Here is a 9,684-nt window from a genome sequence, read left to right on the forward strand (position 1 = left end):
GATAAAAAGCGCGGAAGATTGTCTACGATTACAGCAGGATATTGATCGGGTAGTAAATTGGTGCGGGGAAAATCGACTGCAGCTTAATTCTGCAAAATATGATGTCATTTCTTTTTCCAGAGCACGGACACCGATTTTATATAATTATTACATTGAGAAGCAGCGGATTCCAAGAGTAGCAGACCTAGAGGTTCATTTAAACGAAGAATTAAATTTTCGGGATAATATAAAAAAAAATTGTAAAAAAGCTTATAGGAATTTAGGGTTTATTTTGCGCATGGCCAAAGGTTTTTCTAATATAAAAGCGGTAATGGCATTGTATAATGCACTTGTTAGGAGCTACTTGGAATGTAAATCTATGATTTGGGCCCCACAAGAAAAGAAATATTGTCTAATGGTTGAGCGTATTACATGAGGTTGCATGGAGTGTACCCACTTTACCCAGTAATGTATCCAACTATGTTTGTCTTGGGTATTTGTATGGGATATTTACAATACGAATTCGTAATTCTTGAGATAGATCTCGAGATTTATTAGGAAATAATATTTCAGTTTTTGCAATATTTCTCGCTGATGTATTCCTATTGGATCAAGCTTTGTTATACTGATTATGTATCTTTACATTGCTGAAATAAGGTATAAAGTCGGTTAGGTAATTTTTATAGCGATAACCATACATTGTATGTAAAAAAACCCATCTTAATATTATATCAGCGACGTAAAAGAATTAAACACGATCCTTTCCCCCTGCATTGTTTAATGTTAAGTTAAAAATCAAAGAGTTGTGAATGTGGTAGAGTATCTGCGTGTGCAAAAGTATTTGTCTTTATAGAGTAATTTGAGACTGTTTGGGGACCTTCGTATTGAAATTAATAATAAAATACTATAAACAAATTAAAAATATACTCAACTCTAAGTACATTAAACTAAATTAAAAATATTAACTCTGGATTTTTTCTTTATTATAAATCTGATTTAATATCTAGAAAATTTATCGCCTTGCTTTTAACAGGCCGAGCGAGAATACAGTGCGCCGGGAACGCGTCGTGCTGCGCATACGCAGGAACCCACTCACCATGTGTCTGCGCATCCTGGGGGTGACTCTGACAAAAAAAATATGATGGGTAAAGTGAACTTTAATGTAAAATAATACAAAAAAACTACAAACTAAAGAGCTAATATCATGAATTCATAAATTGCGATGCAATACAAAAGAAAGAATGAAATAAAACATTTACAAAAGTCACGATTGAGCAGGATAGGATATGGTTAAGGAATGTTTGCTTCAATTCAGAAGTAAATTTATCCGACATAAAGCCTATTATTCACAGAGCTATTGAGTATAATATCTGTACTTTTGAGAAACCAATAAAAAATTCCGAGAGAGTTAAAAAATTATACCCATTACTCAACTTCAATCACTTAAATTCAGAGGAACGAACTAGTACAAAAATATCTGTGCAAAGTATAAAGATTTATTTTATTTATAAGGAGATCGGCTAACTACTACTAATATACATATATGAACATTCTATTACTTTAAAACTAAATGTAACCCCAGTGTATTCCAAAACTTATAGGCTGCCACATTCTCAGAAGGGGGAAGTAAGGAAACAGATTGATAATATGTTAAATTAAGGTATTATAGAGCCATGCAATAGTCAATGGTCTAGTCCGATTCTTTTAGTGCCAAAAAAATCTTTGAACGGAGAAAAAAAGTGGCGATTGGTCATTGATTATAGCAAATTAAATAACTGCATAGTTGATGACAAATTTCCGCTACCTAATATTAATGAGATATTAGACTCACTATCGGGTTGTATATACTTCACTCATTTAGATTTGAACCAAGGCTTTTATAATGTTGACCTTGAACCTCAAAGTAGAAAATATACTGCTTTTTGTTCTGGGCAGTTTCAAATGACTAGAATGCCTATGGGGCTTAAGACAAGTCCCAGCTCGTTCTCAAGAATGATGGCAATAGCAATGGCAGGTCTAAATTATGAAAAGTGCCTTTGTTACCAGGACGATTTAGTAATCTTTGGCCGTAATTTGTCTGAACATAATAAAAACTTAATTCAGGTTTTTGAAAGATTATGAAAAGTTAATCTGAAATTGAATCCAATCAAGTGTGACTTTCTTAAGAAGGAATTACTTTACTTGGGACATGTCGTTTCAGCTGATGGATCAAATTTTTTTAGGATCCTAATTCTAAACTTAAAAATTACCCTGTACCTCAAAACACCGCCGAAGTCAAAAGGTATGTGGCCTTAGCTTACTACTATAGAAAGATAATTCCAAACTTTGCTGAAATTGCTTACCATTTAAAGTATTTATGTAGGAAAAACATTCAGTTTAATTGGGATTTGATATGCCAAAATGATTTTGAAACTCTAAAAAAATGTATGATAACGCCACCGGTTCTGCGATATCCTGATTTATCAGAACGTAATACATTTATTGTACAAACCGACGCATTGGATTACGCGATCGGGGCTGTTTTATCTAACTCGGATGGACGACCAGTTGCTTATGCTAGTAGAGGTTTAAACAAGGCTGAGAGAAACTATCCAAGTATAGAAAAAGAGCTTTTGGCTGTAGTTTGGGCAGTAAAATACTTTAGACCCTATTTATGCGGACGTAGTTTCAAAATAGTTACGGACCACAAACCTCTTATATACTTGTTTAGTTTGAAAGATCCGTCAAGTAGGTTGCTCAAGTTCAGATTAGCTTTAGAAGAATATGATTATGTGGTAGAGTATGTGAAAGGAAAGGACAATGCGGCTGCAGACGCATTATCCCGTATGACTGTGACGTCTAAGGACTTGACAGAGATGAATGAATGTGTTCGAGTGATAACTAGAGCCCGGGCAAGAATGGAAGAGAAGAATACTCTTCCGGGTGATACGGTTTCTACTGGCCATTGATCTGATCAACCGAAGCTTGTAGAAACCGAGATTAAGCCGAAAGATGCAGTAGAGCTTAGGTTTATAGAGAATACATTTTTAGAAAAATTGAGAAAGGATAATAGAATTCAATACGAAAATAAAAAAAATCATACGATAATAAACAAATAGTTATATACATAAACCCGGCCATTCGATTGCAAATGACGCGAGCCGCATTTGCGAGAAGGCTGTTTGAGTTTTGTTTGTATTTAAGAATGGAAGAGTTATATTTAATAAAGAATAACGACACAAAAGTGTTTGTGGAAAAGCTAGCAAATGAAATAAAAAGTAAAGTAAATTGGCGGGGCCACGTCTTTGTATTTTAAAAGATGTAGAAATAATAGATAACTTACATGATAGAAAAGTGATACTTAATGATTTTCATTTATTGCCCACGAGTGGCCACGCGGGCAAGAGGCGAATGATTAATAATATAAGGAAATACTATTTCTGGTCTGGAATAGAAAAGGACGTAACTGATTTTGTTAAAAAATGTCTACAGTGCCAAAAACAAAAATACACTTTTTTTGATTATTAAAGAACCCATGGTCATTACCTCGACAGCACATACCTCGATTGAGAAGATATTTTTGGACCTTGTGGGACCACTTGATAGGGACTCGTATAACTATACTTATATTTTAACTTTGCAATGCGAGTTGTCAAAATATGTATGTGCATTCCCACTTGTAACGAAAACATCAACAGAAGTAGCACGTGTATTCGTGAATAATTTCATACTCCGGTATGGTGTTCCAAGGGAGGTTGCTACAGACAGGGGTACAGAGTTCATGTCCGACACCTTCAAAGAGGTATGTAAACTGCTTAATATTTCAAAGTTAAATTCCACAGCGTATTATCACCAAAGCATCGGAGCGCTAGAAAACGCCCACAAAAATCTAGGTGCATTTTTACGAATTCAATCAGAGATCCGACCGGACATGTGGAGTGCGTGGCTATCATTCAGGTGCTTTGCGTATAATACGACTGTATATACATCGACGAAATTTACTCCATTCGAACTCGTGTACGGAAAGTTATGCAATTTTCCTAGTAGTTTATCAAAATCTGTAGACCCTCTGTACAATTATGACAGCTATCCTCTTGAATCGTATCGTTTACAAGTGTCGCAGACAGAAGCTCGTAGAAATTTGATAGCAAGTAAATTAGATAGAACAAGTAGGTATGATAAGTATTTAAATCCAATACGTTATAAGCATAATGATAAGTTATTAATTATAAATGAAACTGGGAACAAGCTTTCGGAATTATACTCCGGACCATACACAGTGATAAGAGACTTATCACCTAACGTAGAAGTAAATATTAAAGGTAAAGTTGATTTGGTACATAAGGATCGTACAAAATTGTATTATGAATAAGTTATATAAGGTTAATATAAGTTATTAAATATTATGTTGTGCTATCAATGTTATTGTTTAGCTATAAAGCTGCCGCAAGTTGCGCGTGCGTCTAAACATATTGTATTCATCTCATATTACCATAAGTACTTTTAAGAGTATTATTCTTATCAATTTATATTTTATTTCATATGGAACTAATTTTTTTTTAAAAACATGATAGTTGTATTATAAAAATAATATAAAATGTATATCTTAGTTTAAGTATAGCTTAATCTTAGTTATAGATAAAAAAAATGCATTCAATCTTTTTTTTCTGTATATATGTATAAGTATGAAAATGTGTGCTTGTGTCTGTATGCCTATTATATAAATCAATATTCTCTAATAATAAACGCATTATATTACTGTCCCTCATGTGAGTTTCATTGCAATAAGGTCCCATCCGTATATAACTCTAATCCGCTATAAAATGGAGTCTAATGAACTCTTTTCACTAATGTTTGTTCTCTTTCTGTCAAATTATGTTTACGCTATGATGAAAAGAGATAAATTTTGGTTTTTGTGCAGAGATAATTATTGTATTTTATTATTTTATTAGAGTAATAGAATAAAAAAAGTGTACAGATAGATAATAATTTATTTTTAGTACAAAATATTATCGGTTATATAAGGTGATGTGGTGACCATCGACAGGCTTGTTTATTCCCATATTTTTTATACGCATTCGGTGGTACTCGCCGCTTACTCTATATGTGCGAAGGATGTGTACCATTGCCACTTTCATCGACATCATTGCGTAGACTCTACCTGCATATATATAATATTAGTATAAATAATGTGCTTCTAATACCAATAATACAATGAGGTCGAGGGTGTATTTAGCAAGTTTTATACGAAGCCTAAGAATGCTTGGTCGCATTGGAAAAGCAAATTAAGATAGAAGGTTGTATTAAGTATGATGAGAATTAAACAGGAGATAGATCTTATTGAAGAGAAGAGAACTTAGAAGAGGAATTAATGCGACTCGCCTGTGATAAAGCCATATTAAGAAACAAAGAAAGTTTCGTCAAAACGCTGATCTCATATCAAAATGGGTACTAAGCCTGATAAAGAGTATTTTAATCCAAGAATTCCGTTTTGGCCCTAAATTGCATCTTTTTCATAGATTTTTGTTTGTGCAGTGTGGGTGAAACGAAGACGTAATAACAGGGATTTGAAAGGGAATGTTTAAGTGGATTGGACATGTATAGCGTATGAAAGAGAAGTGGTTTACAAGTAGGACAAACAACCGTTAATGGTGAAACCGGGTGACGTAGGCCTTTTCGTACATACCTGGACCAAAACCAGGAGGTACTAGAGAAGGGACTAGTTGAACCCATAACCTACTACGGCATGCATGGTGAATGTCATGAAGGTGGATGAAGCGAGAGAGGTATGTCAGGACCATAGCAAGTGGAGAAACCTGGTCTCTGCCTACCCCTTCAGAAAAGAGCGTGATGATGTGTAAATAAACTATTCCGCTCCCGTCAATTTTGACCTTTAAGAGATAATGGGTTTCTGTACATTGAGCACAACGAGAGAATTTGTGCTTTTCCGGGATCTGAACGTATGGAGGGTTGATAATTGACGCACGTAGGTGAAGCGTCAATTATCAATCCTGAAAAAAAATTATTATGGAATATAAGATACAGGTATCACTTATTCCAGGTCATTATCGTAGAAATCCCTACTCATCGGCAAAGAAGACAGAGGGTGTAGGTACGCCGGCGTAAAAAACCCTCGGTTCTCTTTGAAAATAGCGAATTATCATACAAAATGGCAAACAACACTTATTGTAAAACAAAAATCCCTTTTTTAACAATATAGTAAGCCTTTTTCCACAGCTTTTCTTTAATATATTTCTTAAATTTATTATAAGACAGAGATAAAAGATAAATATTACCGACACAATTCCGTCTCCCATATCCAAATGCTCCAATGCATGCATGACCCCGTACCCGTACAGCCCTACGAAGCAAGGTGGCCTTTGCGCAGAACAGCATTCTCTTGAACGTACGAAAAATTAATTGATTTCCGAGACTTGTGTGAACAAATAGTTTCGATATTGTCCTCAATTATAAACCAATTCCAAAACAGATACATGTCAACTTGCTCTAAGTTTGTTAAAAGGGGTTTTATTAAACATATAAATAAATTTATAGTAATATTTCTTTGCACTTACTAAGTTGTACATCGTCAGTAATAATTCTCGTAGTATACGGTACACCAGGACACAGCCGCATAGTCTCTTTGAGTACCATTTCAATATATTTAGGTCGAGGTAAGTCGTCTTTGGTAACGTCCCTTTCTGAATCACCGAAAACTTCGTTTATTCTTTAAGAAAAAAAATACAAGAATAAAAGAATAGTATATACCTACCTCTAAACCAGTTTTTATTAGAACACATAAAAGTTTATTTGCTTTATTATAAGTTTGATTACTGCCAAAACTATATCATAAACATCACGCGTTTCATACCAAATTTAAACTTTTTTTTTGGACGAAAAATTAAGTCCGGTGAGTAAAAGTTCGATTTTCGAAAAGAATACTTAAATATTAAATTAAGGAAATTTCATGTAAACAAATATTTACTCTTGGTAACATTTTTCCTGTATATTATTGTGTGTTCCTAGCAGGAGCAGGCAGTGGCAAAGTGTTGCTGACGTGGTCTCAAAGCCCGCAAGAATCGTAGTGTTTATTTCATCTCTTAAGTCTTGCGTACTTAATGTGTCCGAAGATTCTAGTAGTCTGTCTAAGAACGGCTTAAATTTCGTATCTAAAATCAAAAAATAATTACTGTAAAAGTCGCTCCGAATCGTCTTACTGCCACAGAACTTTGAAGCATGGACTGTTTCTTGTTTAACGGTAAGAGTTCTAATTTAATTGGTTTATTCAAAGTTTCTATATGAGGTTCAAGAGGTAGAAATACGAAACGAAACGACGGTGCCTTCCGTTTTATTGTAATTGGTCACAATCAAACCAATATTAAGGTCCGCAATAGTTTTTACTCTCACCACGTAATTATTATTCTTATTTGTCATCATACCTGTTTTAAATAATATTTTTTCGTTTTTGGATTTTGTTGTTTTATCTTGCATAACAAAAAAATTTAACAATAACGGGACTTACCAGATTTCTGATTTTGCTCCTTATCTTGGCTCTCCCTTTTCCTCCTTAAAACCTATAATTGTAATTATTTATTAATATCATGAAAATGATATCACTTTGATGGAGTTTGAATATATAAATAATGGCAGGCAACACTTGTCACATGTGAATAAATTTTTTTAGTTTCGAATATTGGAATGCCTGTTTCAATTTTATATAAAATGATTGTTTTCTTTTATGAATTTGTACTTCTCTTCAAGACGCGTAAAACAACCTAGTGATATATGAACGTAATAAATGTGTAAAAGTATGTAATGATTCTACTACATATATTAAACATGAAGCAAGTGTTTTTAAAATAGGAAACATCCAAACATCAACAAACACACACAACACGCTTAAATAATTGTCTTAAACATTTACAATATTTAAAATAATTTAACATTTTAGGTCACCTAAACAAGATGTGTGTGACGATGATGTGTCATTGATGTGTCACTTAGGTTTAAGAACCCGTAAATAAGTCAATATTCAGATTTTTTGTTAGTTCTTGCTCTAAGCTATTGTTTTAAATAATTAAAATGTGTTAACACATAGATCCCACCATGGTGTTTCATTTATTATGTCCAAGAACGGTGACGGTTCTTGGACATAATAAATGAAACTTAACTTGTACTACTAAAAACAATCTTTTAAAAAAAATGCTATTTATATTTTGAGATTTATTTAAGAAAAAAAATTATGTATTCTATACGTAATGTTGTTTAGAGGTAGCTTAAACTATTTTTAATAAAAAATAGAAACTGGTTTGAAATTAACAAGAAACAGTTGTTTTTTATATATTTGTACAAATAGAAGATATAACTAAACTAACCATTTACAACCCTTGTCTAACTTTTATCTTATTTTTAAAAATATTAATAAATAGCGTAAGCCTCAAGAAATCGACATTCACTAAGAAAGTTTTTTATTGATTTGAGATTCATCGTTTCCAGTTTGATTCTCTTTCTAAGACATTCTACTAAGCGTGAGAGACAAGTACCTGGACCAAATAGCAGGCCGTTACCGAGAAAAGATTTCCCAAATTTCTTTGCAATACCTGACCGGTGCATACAAGAAGTCAATACTGTATTGCAGTCGTCGGGATCTGTGATTACTGAAATTTATATGAATTTTATCGTATCAAATCATTTTATACACTTTAGACAACAAAGAGCCATGGTTGGTAAGTACAACGTAAAAACTCATTTCAGTAGCTTCAACAACCAATATCTAAAAAGATAAATATATAGATAGATAATTAAGCAGCCTACGTCAGTACATATGTCTCGCAGATCTGACAGGCATATCCAATCATAATTATAATAATTATTAGAATTTTACTCATTCGTCTTTAAAATACTGAGAAGTAAAAATCACTTTTTTGGAACATTCAGCCACCGAAGTTCTGGACCCTTTAGGCGGGTGTATTTATCGGCCACGCAGACTTTATGATGCTACCAATTTAAATGAGAAACGCAACTGTGGGGTCATTTCCGGTGAAGCAAATTGTTTATTTAATTTTTACTTCATACATAATTAAATAATTAAATTGCTGTACGTAAATTTTAACAATGTGGGCTACATACGAATATTTTTAAAATAATTCTGTATATATATTATGTATGTTGTATGTCTTCACTTTCAATAATTTTCACCATTATTAAAATACATATATTTTTTAAACTAACCGCAACCAAGTAGACAGTTTAAACAAATACTATAACATAGTTTGTATACTTACTATAAATAGGTATGGGACCAAAATAGATTAAAACTATATCACCGTTTTCAAGGGAAAATTTGAATATTTTCTTTATGTTTTCCCATTCTTCTGAAATGTTAAAGTTGCAAAACTTATTATCTGGGAAATAATTCGAATTGACAAAAAATACATGAAATAGATAATTTAATTACAAATTATTTTATATTCAATATAATAATAATATTTTTTATAAACGTTTTAATTTAAAGAAAGACTTACTTTCAGTGCCACCGGAAAATAAAGAAATATTTCCCAGCAATGGTACACCACCAGGATAAACTGGAAATTTTCCCGGATAGAAACGTATCCATGTATACAAATATAGACAACATAATGCCGTAATAAACAAAATCCACATTATATCTTCGTTATAGTTGCGAAAAATACAATTAAACATTTCGTTTTATAGCATGCTCATTAC

This window comes from Pieris brassicae, chromosome 2 (genome assembly GCF_905147105.1).
Source record: "Pieris brassicae chromosome 2, ilPieBrab1.1, whole genome shotgun sequence".
Classification (NCBI taxonomy): Eukaryota; Metazoa; Arthropoda; class Insecta; order Lepidoptera; family Pieridae; genus Pieris; species Pieris brassicae.